Genomic DNA, 14,194 nt, shown 5'->3' with positions numbered 1-14,194 from the left:
TGTGGAGCTACCACTTCTGGCCAAGCTCTGCATATGCCACAAGTTAAGACGAAATAGGTGACGACTAATATGCGCGGTCCCCTTGTTTGTCGCTTACAGTGCTGAAATGTACGTTTTGGTTATAGTTCACGGTAACCTCATTTAAGTCGGATAAAATCACGCCACAGCAACCGATATGACGGCTCATATGGCAGTGGTGCTGTGTGCTGCTGTTTCCACACGCCGCTGTCGAAATTTTACTTGCACTCTTTGGATATAGCGACATCTGAGATTATTCGTACAGACACTGGTGTTGTCATTCAAGTTGTGGCATTATAATTGAGCGAAGAATCCAACAAGAAGTAGAAAAAACTTAAATGTTGGATTTGGAAGGAATAAAACAGGCGCATCAAAAAGCTTACAAATCAAGTAGTATTCGTAAACGAAAATCCATTCCTCAAGAACTTTTGGATGAAAAAAGTAAATTTAGAGTACATGTTGAGCTGAAGCTATTTTCCCATCTAGTAAGTTGTTACTTCCTTTCTCTAATCAACTGAACAAATGTTTAAGAGCATTGTACGTGACGTACTACAATCTAAATAAATTACCTTAAATAACACCATTCGTAGAATTAAGTGTACTGCTGTAAAACTACTAATCACCTTTCATTACTTACTCAATGCTACTTGCTTACTCTCATACAGATCTTACCCATGCATCATGGGGCACAAGTTTCACGTACTTTCACCACGCAATTAACCTCATATAGGTTTCGTGTACCGAAGTGGCACTTCCTGTGACTGTACCACAACAAACCGCACTAAAAACCACGCATTTTTAAGAAATCTTCAACGCTATGTATCACTGAAAATGCCTATTTTCGTAATACTCAACTGTAAATACGCAAACCACCAAATACACATGTAACCTTCGGAAAGAGTGAAATAAAGATGACTGCTACTCGATTTACTTCTGGTGCTAATGTATGGTGGAGGGAGGAAAGCGAAGTCACAAAATTAAAGTGACTTCAATCGTTGAGGCACCACTAAAAGTGGCGTCGTTAGAGTTTCGCCACAGGAATTTGGTTCTTACACGCAACTGCGCTGGCGCCACTCTATCGCGGCCAAGTGAAGTCACTTTTGTTGCATGTGCAGTCCCGGCTTCAGTGGCCCCAAGTCGTGGTGCGACAAACAATTCCAAAACAACTTATAACTACCTCCTGCCTGACGCACTCCTTTCCCAGACTGAGCGTCAAACGCCACAAAGGGCCTACGCTTACTTTGTGGACCAGTAAACAAAGATCTGAGGAAAAGATTTGCCAAATGTTACATCTGGAACGTTGTACTATATGGTGCGGAGACCTGGACATTGAGGAAGGAAGATGAAAGAAGATTGGAGGCATTAGAGATGTGGATATGGAGAAGAATGGAAAAAGTGAAATGGGAAGACCGAGTAAGGAATGAAGAAGTATTAAGAAGAGTTGGAAAAGAAAGAAACATGCTGAGAGTCATCAGAAAGAGAAAATGGAACTGGATTGGACATTATGAGATTTTCACTCTGCAGCGGAGTGTGCGCTGATATGAAACTTCCTGGCAGATTAAAACTGTGTGCCCGGCCGAGACTCGAACTCGGGACCTTTGCCTTTCGCGGGCAAGTGCTCTACCAACTGAGCTACCGAAGCACAACTCACGCCCGGTACTCACAGCTTTATTTCTGCCAGTACCTCGTCAGTTTGGAAGGTAGGAGACGAGGTACTGGCAGAAGTAAAGCTGTGAGTGCTTCGGTAGCTCAGTTGGTAGAGCACTTGCCCGCGAAAGGCAAAGGTCCCGAGTTCGAGTCTGGCCGGGCACACAGTTTTAATCTGCCAGGAAGGATTGGACATTGTTTGAGGAGGGACTGTTCATGAAGGAAGGAATAGAAGGAATGGTGGTGGGAGAAAGGGGAGGGGGAAAAAAGATATCAAATGCTGGACAATATCAAAGGAGACAAATATTCAGGAATGAAAAGACTGGCTATGGACAGACAAAAGTGGAAGAGGCTTAACCCCTGACAAGACTACTACTACTGACGAGCACATCGTTCATGCTCGTATTCCCTGTACAGCCGTGTGAAAGATGACCATACGTTTCTGTTATCCGTAGGGTGAGTTCTCCAGCTGCTAGCTTTACGTAAACTTTTCCACGCCACTGTGTATTTTGAATGTGATCCGTTTGTTGTTTCAACGCGAAGATCATAACGCCGTCCCTCCTTTCAAGCATCTTACGAACGTCAAACTGGTAGATATTGAGATAACCGATCACGGAATAGAAAAGCAACCACAATCGCTTAGCAGTGGAAAGGTATCAGGGTCAAGAAGACATACCTATGCGAAAGAATTTGCCCCCCCCCCCCCTCCCCGTCTAGGCCTTTATCGTTGATGTCAATCAGTTGTAGAATTATGGAACACGTTTTATGCTCAAGAACTGTGACGTTTTTGGAGAACGAAAATCTCCCATACAAAAGTCAACATGGATTCCGCAAAGAGAGATCTTGCAAAACACACCTCACTCATTTTCCTCCATAGCGCTGTAGATAACGGCGGTTTTTTAGATGCCATGCCCCTTGACTTGAGACAGGAGTTGGACACCCGTCTCGCACTGCCGTTTCTTCTTGTTTCGAGTGGGCCTACTTTGGACCACGCTTGTTCAACTATTGGGCTTCGATCTTTAGCCAGTACTGTCGCATCCTCTGTAGGTCGTTTAATGGACAAAGTCAGAGCATATGGACTATCAGACCAATTGTGTGATTGGATTGAGGAGTTCCTAGATTCCCGCGTTCGATTCCCGGCGGGGTCAGGGATTTTCTCTGCCTCGTGATGACTGGGTGTTGTGTGATGTCCTTAGGATAGTTAGGTTTAAGTAGTTCTAAGTTCTGGGGGACTGATGACCATAGATGTTAAGTCCCATAGTGCTCAGAGCCATTTTTAGTTCCTAGATAATAGAACGCAGCATGTCATTCTCAATGGAGAGATGTCTTCCGAAGTAAGCGTGATTTCAGGTGTGCCGCAGGGGAGTGTCGTAGGACCGTTGCTATTCACAATATACATAAATGACCTTTTGGATGACATCGGAAGTTCACTGAGGCTTTTTGCGGATGATGCTGTGGTATATCGAGAGGTTGTAACAATGGAAAATTGTACTGAAATGCAGGAGGATCTGCAGCGAATTGACGCATGGTGCAGGGAATGGCAGTTGAATCTCAATGTAGACAAGTGTAATTCGCTGCGAATACATAGAAAGAAAGACCCCTTATCATTTAGCTACAATATAGCAGGTCAGCAAGTGGAAGCAGTTAATTCCATAAATTATCTCGGAGTAGGCATTAGGAGAGATTTAAAATGGAATGATCATATAAAGTTGATCGTCAGTAAAGCACATGCCAGACTGAGATTCATTGGAAGAATCCTAAGGAAATGCAATCCGAAAACAAAGGAAGTAGGTTACAGTACACTTGTTCGCCGACTGCTTGAATACTGCTCAGCAGTGTGGGATCCGTAGCAGATAGGGTTGATTGAAGAGATAGAGAAGATCCAACAGAGAGCAGTGCGCTTCGTTACAGGATCGTTTAGTAATCGCGAAAGCGTTACGGAGATGATAGATAAACTCCAGTGGAAGACTCTGCAAGAGAGACGCTCAGTAGCTCGGTACGGGCTTCGTTGAAATTTCGAGAACATACCTTCACCGAGGAGTCAAGCATTATATTGCTCCCTCCTACGTATATCTCGCGAAGAGACCATGAGGATAAAATCAGAGAGATTAGAGCCCACACACAGGCATACCGACAATCTTTCTTTCCACGAACAATACGAGACTGGAATAGAAGAGAGAACCGATAGAAGTACTCAAAGCACCCTCCACCACACACCGTCAGGTGGCTTGCGGAGTGTGGATGTAGATGTATATGTAGGCGTAACTCCTTCCTTTCTTCTGTGCAGGGGGTACCTTTTCTTCGGGGCTTTTCCTGAAATTCTCGGGCTTCCTTCAGGGTGTGTCTCACAGACTGTCTGTTCTGGAGATCAGTTATTCCCAGTTCTTTAATGTCCTTCTCGGTTTCTCTCAGCCAAGTGGTGCGAACCTTCTTGTTTTGCCAGAAGGTGAATAGACGGTTGGTCAATCTGTTTGGAGGCAATCTTGCAACATGGCTATAGAAAGCTACCCTTCTTTTCCTTGCACAGTCAGAGAGCTTCTCGATATGTTCTTAGAGCTCTGAGTTATGTCGCCTTCTGAAGTCCCCAGCTTCTTCTACCAGGCCTAGGACCTTTCTGAGGATTCTCTTCTCTCTGGCTTCCAGTTTTCAATCAGGCCTCTCTGGTTCATAGAAAGACATTCCGTGGCATTCAGGGCTTCTGTCCGTATGACTGATGTGTAGTGGAAAAAACATTCGAGCTTACCGAGTATGGGACCAGATTTGGGACTCAAAACGCCGCTCTTAACGGAACGAAATCAACAGATGTGAAGGTAATTTCCAGAGTAACCGAAGTAAGTGTGGTAGAGCCGTTACTATGTTTCACGTATACAAGTGACCCAGTACAAACCGTCGGAAGCTGTTTAAGACTCTTCGCAGATGATGCGTATGTCTATGTGTAGAAACGCCGGAAGGCAGTATCGACTGCAGAACGACCTGCGGAGGATTGACGAATGGTGCAGCTGATCCTCAACATAAATAAATGTTACGCCTAAGCTGAAGCTGAAGGGGGAGGGGGGCGGAGAAAGGAAAGGAAAGCGATTACTGATGTCAGGTGCTTCGGGACATTATGCGGAATCAGCGGCGAAGAGGGAATACATGTGCCGCGGGACTCGAACCTGGGATCTCATGTTAACTGGACAGGTGCGGTAACGACTGTGCCATCCGGGAGACAATGTATCGCAAGTACGCAGACTATCTCACGCCCACCGACCGTCAGTATTGCTGGGCGGTGTGGGATCCGCATCAGGTGGGACTGACGGATGACATAAAAAAGTACAAAGAAGGGCAGCTCGTTCTGTATTATTAGCGAAATAGGGGAGATAGTGTCACAGACATGATACGTGAATTGGAGTGGCAATCATTAAAACAGTCGTTTTTCGTTGCGACCGGATCTTCTCATGAAATTTCAATCACCAGTTTTCTCCTCCGGTTGCCAAAACATTCTGTTGGCATCCACCTACATAAGGAGAAATGATCATCACGATAAAATAAGAGAAATCAGGGCTCGCACAGAAAAATTTAAGTGCTCGTTTTTTCCGCGCGCCGTTCGAGAGTGGAACGTAGAGAGACAGCTTGAAGGTGGTTCTCTGAACCCTGTGCCAGGCACTGTATTGTGAATAGCAGTGTAATCACGTAGATGTAGACCGTTGAGCGCCCCCCCCCCCCCTCCCCACACACACACACGCGCGCGCGCGCGCGCGCGCGCGCGCGCGCGCGCACACACACACGAGTGACGAGAAAATTCGAGAAATTAGAGCCAATACAGAGGATTACCACCAATTATTCTTCCCACGCGCCATTCGCGAGTGGAACAGGGAAAGGGGGAGAGGGGAAAATCAGTTAATTGTACTAGAAGTACACCCGCCACACACACTTAAGTGGCTAGTGGAGTACGATTTAGATGACCGTGTAGATGAACTACTGTCCGATATACAGCTGTTAATCATACTTTTCTAAGCGACATCGACGCGATGCTTTCTCGGTAGCATCCAGTACTTTTGAGAAGGGAAGCCGATTGTTAGACGTGCTTTCTCCGGGCGTTTGGAAAGGCAGCTTCCCGCCGTAGTATGGATGACTGCCGTGCTGCCGGATGCTGCCTGCGTCCACCAGAGAGACCGGTCGCGGAGGAAGCTGCCGCCAGTCACAATCGGGCATTAGAAAGTATCGCTTCCGTTGCTTCGCGCTCGAATCACCGCTCTGGTGCGTCACTCGACAAAGGCCGGTGCTTGAGTACCCGCAAACCGTTTCCTGCTGAAAGTGTCAGGTTAAACGTGCCGCTTAAGGGGGTGGTCTGATACAAAATGGAAACTTTTTCCTTAATTAATCAGGTGGTCACAAATTTTAAACATGCAGTTTTCACATATTACTAAATATAACTACAAAGTTACTACTCGATCTGTCCAACAGTTTTTAACAAATTATTATTTTATTTTGAAGAATTTTTTTGAAAATTTTCTCGTGTATAATAAATTTACTTTAATGTTATTTAATAACATAGACTAACACTTTTGTGTAAGATTTTTTGGATATCTTTTAGGGCGACCTTAAAAATTTTCCGAAGTTACGAATATTTTTATATAAATAATCAAAATTTTCACATATCAACATTATTCCCCAAATTAAAGATAAGCGCAGTCAGTTACAGAACACAATCACTCACCGGCCCTTGATCTACAATCCATCTGGGCTCCAAGTTGTTCTCTCTGTTCCTCAACTTGAACTTGTATGACCATCGATCTGGATGCACGTCGTCTTTTTTTTCCCCTCAAATTCTAGGCACAGTTTAGCTGCCTGCTTCCTTCTGCTTTCCCCTTCACGTCCTTATTGTTGACAGTGCAGTGGCCTCTATTGTTCTTGTTGCTTTTGTCAGACAGCACCCTCGGTTGAACTCTGAAGCAGCTTTAGTCACGGCTGATTCTGCTTTTTCTTTTGGATACAAATACATCTTGTAGACACTTTGATCAGATTATGCTATGTAGACACTCATTTGTATTCTTTAGTCTTTCCAGCGGTTCGTTTGGAGAGAATTGTTTCTGATGCCAGCCTCTGATAAACAGATATCATTCTGACAACAACAGATTGTCTCAGAACGTAATGGATAGCAGTTTTATGTGACTCTGCTTGTTCTTCTTTGGCAACTGTACGATTAAAGAAATACCACGATTAGCGGTTTCTCACCAGTGCTAATGGAGTGATACAGTGTTGCATACACCGCACTCTTCATTGACGTAGGACTTGCAGCATTGCCTGCAATGGCTTCTCGGTCATAATGAGTCAGCTTTACAATTGTTTCTTATTTGAAACTTCCATGTGATTTCCCACTCAGTCACGTTTTGTGCCCGACTTTCCTTCATCACGTTTCTTAGTCTTCATTGTGATTCACACACTCGTCCTTCACAATTTCTGTGTTCCCATAGACATTCTGTTAAACTAATTATGCAGGGTGAGCACAAAGTCTTGCCCTGATTATAACAATTTATTACAGAATAACCGTTTGAGACAATAATTTACATTTGATTCCGTTACATAGGTTAGTGTAACTAGTTTTTTTAAAACCACTTACCTTAGTAAACCTCAAGGTGTGCTCCCTTGGTAGCTCGGAGAATGTCGAGGCGGTATTCCAGTTCCCACAGCAGCTTGTATGCTAGCCTTCAGATCGTCGACGTCAGAAACTGGTGTGACGAAGACTGTCCTTGATATAGCCCCAGAAAAAAAAGTCAAGGGGCGTAATGTCTGGAGAGGGGGATGGCCAGTGTGTTGGACCGTTCCTTCCAATCCACCGATCCGGAAATGTTTCATCCAGGGAATCACGCACTAACGAAGCCCAGTGGCGGGGTGCTCCATCTTGCTGGAAAATTATCCATGGTTGATATTCTTCTAACTGTGGGGCAATGAACTGTTGCAAAACCTCTAAGTAAATGTTAGCGCTAATGGATTTTTCGTCGATGAAAAACGGTCTAAAAACGTGTTATGCGTGAGGCCGCACCAAACATTCACTTTTTCGTTGTCTCGCTGTAACTGTACAGTAGCATGTGGAGACTCTGAACCCCATACACGGACATTATGCCTATTTACCGTGCCACTGACATGAAAGGTGGATTTATCGGTAAAGCAATGCGATTTAAGTAATCGTTATCGCCGTCACTCCTGTTGAGAATCTCAGTTGCAAATTCAGCACGTGTCAGCAAATCATTCGGTTGCAAAGCCTGCACGATTTGGACTTTCTAAGCATGCAACCTAAGCGTTGCATGAACAATCTTCACCACACTTGCTTGCGGTAGTTGAACTTCACGTGATGCTTGACGAGTTGATTTAGACGGACTCCGTTGAAAAGATTGCCGAACACGATCGACAGTTGCGTCACTCACACGAGGCCTGCCACTTCGAGGACGGTCTTCAACGCTGCGTGTTTCGTTAAACTTTGCAGACCATCGCTTTATTGATTTAACGTCAGGAAGACTGCGTCCATAACAAGCCCGAAATTTACGCCAAACACTAATGGGCGATTTCGTTTCGTGAAACCAAAGCACACATTGCGCTTTCTCCTGCTTCGACGCGATTTCGCCAGCAACTAACGTGACATAACAGACCGCGTCGGTGTTGTGGAGCACTAGCGCCATCTATTGGTCACAACAACTATAACACTAACCTATGTAACTTATTATGTCAACCAGTTATTCTGTGATAAATTTCTATAATCAGGGCAAGATTTTGTGCCTAGTCTGTATTTTTTCTACATTTCCCTTTCGAATTTCACGATGTCCTTTCGTGGGCATTTGATGAAACAACGCGAACGGCCATTAACTCTGTGTGTTCCGATTTTATACAATAGCCACACACAATGTCCGATCACAAGTACAGGAGCATCTTTTAGTGGTCATTAATATGGTATGTGTCCATCCTTCGCCTGTATGGCTGCTTGATGTCCGTCGACGATACTTTCATTGGGGCGTCAGAATGTCCGTGGAGAAGTGGCATCCCAGTTTATTAGCCACAAACCATTGCCTCACAAGTACTGCTTTATGGCACGGTCCGTTGTTATGCTGATATAGCCATCTTCTCCGAACTGATCAACTGCTGTACATAGTACACAGCGTCGTGCAGTACGTTTAATATTCGTCCGTGTTCAGCGTTTTCTTGACACCAGTGATGGAATGACACCTACATTTACATCTTCGTGATTACTCTGCTATTCACAATAAAGTGCCTGGCAGAGGATTCAGTGAACCACCTTCAAGCTGTCTCTCTACCGTTCCACTCTCGAACGGCACGCGGGAAAAATGAGCACTTAAATTTTTCCGTGCGAGCCCTGATTTCTCTTATTTTATCATCATGTTCATTTCACCCTATGTAGGTGGGTGCCAACAGAATGTTCTCGCAATCGGAGGAGAAAACTGGTGACTGAAATTTCACGAGAAGATCCCGTCGCAACGAAAAACGCCTTTGATTTAATGATTACTACTCAAATTCACGTTTCATCTCTGTAACACTATCTCCCCCACTTCGCGATAATCAAAACGAGCTGCCCTTCTTTGTACTTGTTCGATGTCATCCGTCAGTCCCACCTGATGCGGATCCCACACCGCACAACAGTATAGGGCGGACAAGCGTGGTGTAAGCAGTCTCTTTGGTAGGCCTGTTGCACCTTCTAATTGTTCTGCCAATGAATCGCAGTCTTTGGTTTGCTCTACCCATAATATTATCTATGTGATCGTTCCAATTTAGGTTATTTGTAATTGAATCCCTAAGTATTTAGTCGAATTTACAGCCCTCAGATTTGTGTGACTTATCGCGTAATCGAAATTTAACTGATTCCTTTTAATACTCGTGTTAATAACGTCACACTTTTCCTTATTCAGGGTTAATTGCCACTTTTCGCACCATACAGATATCTTACCTAAATCATTTTGCAAGTCGTTTTGATCATCTGATGACTTTACAAGACGCTAAATGACAGCATCTTCTGCAAACAATCTAAGACGGCTACTCAGATTGTCTCCTACGTCGTTAATATAGGTCAGGAACTATAGAGGGCCTATAACACTTCCGTGGGGGACGCCGGATATAGCTTCTGTTTTACTCGATGTCTTTCCGTCTATTACTACGAACTGTGACCTTTCTGACAGGAAATCACGAATCCAGTCGCACAACTGAGGCGATACTCCATAGGCACGCAGTTTGATTAGAAGACGCTTGTGAGAAACGGTGTCGAAAGCCTTCTCGAAATCTAAAAATGTGGAATCAATTTGGCATCCCCTGTCGATAGCACTTATTACTTCATGAGTACAAAGAGCTAGTTGTGTTTCACAAGAACGATGTTTTCTGAATCCGTGCTGACTATGTGTCAATAAATCGTTTTCTTCGAGGTACTTCATAATGTTCGAATACAGTATATGTTCTAAAACCCTACTGCAAATCGACGTTAGTGATATAGGCCTGTAATTCAGCTGATTACTCCTACTTCCCTTTTTGGGTATTGGTGTGACTTGAGCAATTTTGCAGTCTTTAGGTACGTATCTATCTGTGAGCGAGTGGTTGTATATAATTGCTGAATATGGAGCTATTTTATCAGCATACTCTGGGAGGAACCTGACACATACAATCTGGATCGGAGGCCTTGCCTTCATTAAGTGATTTAAGCTGCTTTGTTACACCGAGGATATCTACTTCTATGTTTCTCATCTTGGCAGTTGTTCTTGATTGGAATTCAGGAATATTTACTTCGTCGTCTTTGGTGAAGGAGTTTCGGAAAACCGTGTTTAATAACTCTGCCCTAGTGGCACTGTCATTAGTGACTTCACCGTTGTTATCACGCAGTGAAGGTATTGATTGTGTCTTGCCACTAGTGTGCTTTATGTACGACCAGAATCTCTTTGGGTTTTCTGCCAGGTTTCGAGACAGAATTTCGTTGTCGAAATTATTAAAAGCATCTCGCATTGAAGCACCCGCTATATTTCGAACTTCTGCAAAACTTTGCCAATCTTGCGGATTTTGAGTAGAACACAATCTCGCATTGAAGCACCCGCTATATTTCGAACTTCTGCAAAACTTTGCCAATCTTGCGGATTTTGAGTAGAACACAACTATACCGTAACATCACTTCCTCCGTACTTCACTGTTGACACTACACACAGTGGCAGAGAGAAGTAGTGGGGGAAGGGGAGGCGAAGGAGTAAAAATTCTGTTGAGTAAGCACGGTTTGACCACAGTAAGATACGGGCTGCAGTGGTTACCTGAAGTGAAGAGACTGGTACACGATTGACAAGCGTGGACAACTGCTTCAAAACAACTTCGGACTGACAACACGATGACGACGTCGACGACAACAACAACAACACAACAAGAATATGAACAACATATGCTGAAAAGTAATGCCTCAGAATTTTGTAACCTCCCAACAGTTTAAAATTCCGTAACATCCCAATAAAAATGTGACTCATATATAACCTTTCAAAAGAAATCTCGTAATGTAACCTTTCAATAATTAACTGACTGTGAATTTAAACTGGTAAATGTGGACGTCAGCAGTGCTGCGTCATGGCCCTGAAAAATCATTCTGAATAAACTGATCTTACCTCAATGAAGTCGCCGGATAACACGTGTATATCTGCTCTTAAAAGAAATTTTTCTGGCACAGCCCAGTGCAATGCTGGCCGATAGATTTTGTTATCTATGAAAAGCAACTGATTTTCTTTACGATAATCGGCATGACTATGGATATGAGAAATCAGTAAAAACTTTAAATTCAGATGATTGACTCTCAAGTTATCTTCATAACAAAGGTTATTATTCAGATTTTTGAAAACATTTACATCGGACTTTGATATAACAATAGTACAAAAATCAGTTGCAGCAATTAACATATGCGCGCGGCAATAAAGAACAATAATATTTTGCTTTTGCCTTGTACTACATCGCTCAGGCATCGCCATCGCTCTCCACGACCGGCCTCGGTAATTCCATAACTGTACTGCTTTTCTCGAGTTACAAAACACCACTACTGGACTGCATTGTCCGAACTCCAGGACACGAGAGCTTTCTGCGAGCTATACAACTGGACAACTGCTCTCTGAGAGCGACCTGACGCAACCGCCCGACTGCGAGCTACTACCACTACTACTGCTGGCAACACTGCTCTCTGGTCTGCGATCCTATTACAGCTTACATATCGGAGGCAGTGCGAGAGCAGTCCATCCAAGTTACATCTGCTCGAGTGCGCTAGCAGTAAATTCCTTAGTCATGGACCTCTTACAATTTTGTTTGTGAAAACTCTTAAAGTTCTTTAAATAAAACAAACGTTATTTACAGCCTACATCTTTAATCTTCATGTCCACATACTTGTTTCCCAACGCAGTCACACTGGCTACGAAAAGGTTTCACCTAGCTACAGGCCACATCCTCATCTCTGGTTAGACCGTTTCATCGTTATCAATGTGGAGTCCTCGGAGGTGTTCTTTAAGTTTTGGAAACATGTAAATCGGATGAGGCCAAGTCTGGGCTGTAAGAATGTTGATCGATGACAGTGAACCCAAGCTTTTTCAGATGTCGCGGCATTCGTGTATGGTCTAGCATTGTGATGCTGAAGGCTACATGTCTGGACGAACTCTTCGAATTCGTGCTTTCAGTTTTCTGATGGTCTGTCACGCACCGACACACACTAAACACTAGCACGTTACATGCTTCAACTGGAAGCGCTCTAGCTGCAGAGAGCTGCAAATATGTAGACCTGAATAATAAAGGGATAGAATGTTAATGAAGCTTGTTTTATTTAGAAAAACCTTGAGAGTTTTCACATAAAAATTGTAATAACACACACTATATATATATATATATATATATATATATATATATATCTCTGTGTGTGTGTGTGTGTGTGTGTGTGTGTGTGTGTGTGTGTGTGTGTGTGTGTGTGTGTGTGTCTCCTTGTTGTCCCTGGTAACTGTCTTTATACTGACATTGACAACACTGTCATCCCGTTTCATGGTGATGGCGCAGAGTCATTTCTATACAGCTTAACATGCGATAGTACCTTAAGACATCCGAAACTGCTTGTGGATCATTACATGGCTATGTACGCAATGTTTGTACAATTTACATTGAAGTATTAACAAGCCGGCCACCGTGGCCGAGCGGTTCTAGGCGCTTCAGTCCGGAACCGCGCTGCTGCTACGGTCGCAGGTTCGACTCCTGCCTCGGGCATGGATGTGTGTGATGTCCGTAGGTTAGTTAGGGTAAAGTAGTTCTAAGTCTAGGGGACTGATGACCTCAGATGTTAAGTCCCTTAGTGCTTAGAGCCATTTGAACCATTTTTTATTTGAAGTACTAACAAGAAAATAAGAAACAAATAGATGTAAATGATACTATATACAATGAAGGTTTGATGATGCGAGCTGTGTTGATTGTCTACAAAATAAACGAACAGGAAGTGTTACTGACGTAAAAAAAACTTCAATTTGCGTGGAATGGATCCTTGTACAACGAACAAGAGATCTCAATTCAATACAACCCATATGGAAAGGTACCGCCTTCCAATCGTGTTGTAATACATCTACATGGATACTCTGCAAATCACATTTAAGTGTCTGGCAGAGGGTTCATCGAACCACCTTCACAATTCTCTATTATTCCAATTTCGTATAGCGCGCGGAAAGAATGAACACCTATATCTTTCCGTACGACCTCTGATTTCCCTTATTTTATCTTGGTGATCGTTCCTCCCTATGTAAGTCGGTGTCAACAAAATATTTTCGCATTCGGAGGAGAAAGTTGGTGATTGGAATTTCGTGAGAAGATTCCGTCGCAACGAAAAACGCCTTTCTTTTAATGATGTCCATCCCAAATCCTGTATCATTTCTGTGACACTCTCTCCTATATTCCGCGATAATACAAAACGTGCTGCCTTTCTTTGAACTGTATCGATGTAATCCGTCAGTGCTATCTGGTAAGGATCCCACACCGCGCAGTAGTATTCTAAAAGAGGACGGACAGGCGTAGTGTAGGCGGTCTCCTTAGTAGGTCTGTTACATTTTCTAAGTGTCCTGCCAATAAAACGCGGTCTTTGGTTAGCCTTCCCCACAACATTTTCTGTGTGTTCCTTCGAATTGAAGTTGTTCGTAATTGCAATACTTAGGTATTTAGTTGAATTTATGGCTTTTAGATTAGATTAGATTAGATTAGAACATGATGTTGTTGTTGTTGTTGTTGTTGTTGTTGTTGTGGTCTTCAGTCCTGAGACTGGTTTGATGCAGCTCTCCATGCTACTCTATCCTGTGCAAGCTTCTTCATCTCCCAGTACCTACTGCAACCTACAACCTTCTGAATCTGTTTGGTGTATTCATCTCTTGGTCTCCCTGTACGATTTTTACCCTCCACGCTGCCCTCCAATTCTAAATTGGTGATCCCTTGATGCCTCAGAATATGCCCTACCAACCGATCCCTTCTTCTAGTGAAGTTGTGCCACAAATTTCTCTTCTCCCCAGTTCTATTCAAT

At 43.6% G+C, this 14,194-nt stretch overlaps 1 protein-coding gene and 1 non-coding gene across 7 annotated transcripts in view; one reads left to right on the top strand and one right to left on the bottom strand.

Annotated features, from left to right (window-relative positions):
* The window catches only part of LOC126425276 (echinoderm microtubule-associated protein-like 2), a 723,324-nt gene that overhangs the window by 387,924 nt on the left and 321,206 nt on the right, over window positions 1-14,194 (top strand). The gene's annotated exons all lie outside the window — the stretch shown is intronic.
* Window positions 1,587-1,661, bottom strand: Trnas-cga (transfer RNA serine (anticodon CGA)). Its single transcript has one exon. It is a non-coding gene; the product is annotated as a tRNA-Ser (tRNA).

This window comes from Schistocerca serialis, chromosome 10, assembly GCF_023864345.2.
Source record: "Schistocerca serialis cubense isolate TAMUIC-IGC-003099 chromosome 10, iqSchSeri2.2, whole genome shotgun sequence".
NCBI classification, from domain to species: Eukaryota; Metazoa; Arthropoda; class Insecta; order Orthoptera; family Acrididae; genus Schistocerca; species Schistocerca serialis.
Note: the sequence above shows the minus strand (reverse complement) of the source record. Positions and strands in the feature narration are given on the sequence as shown.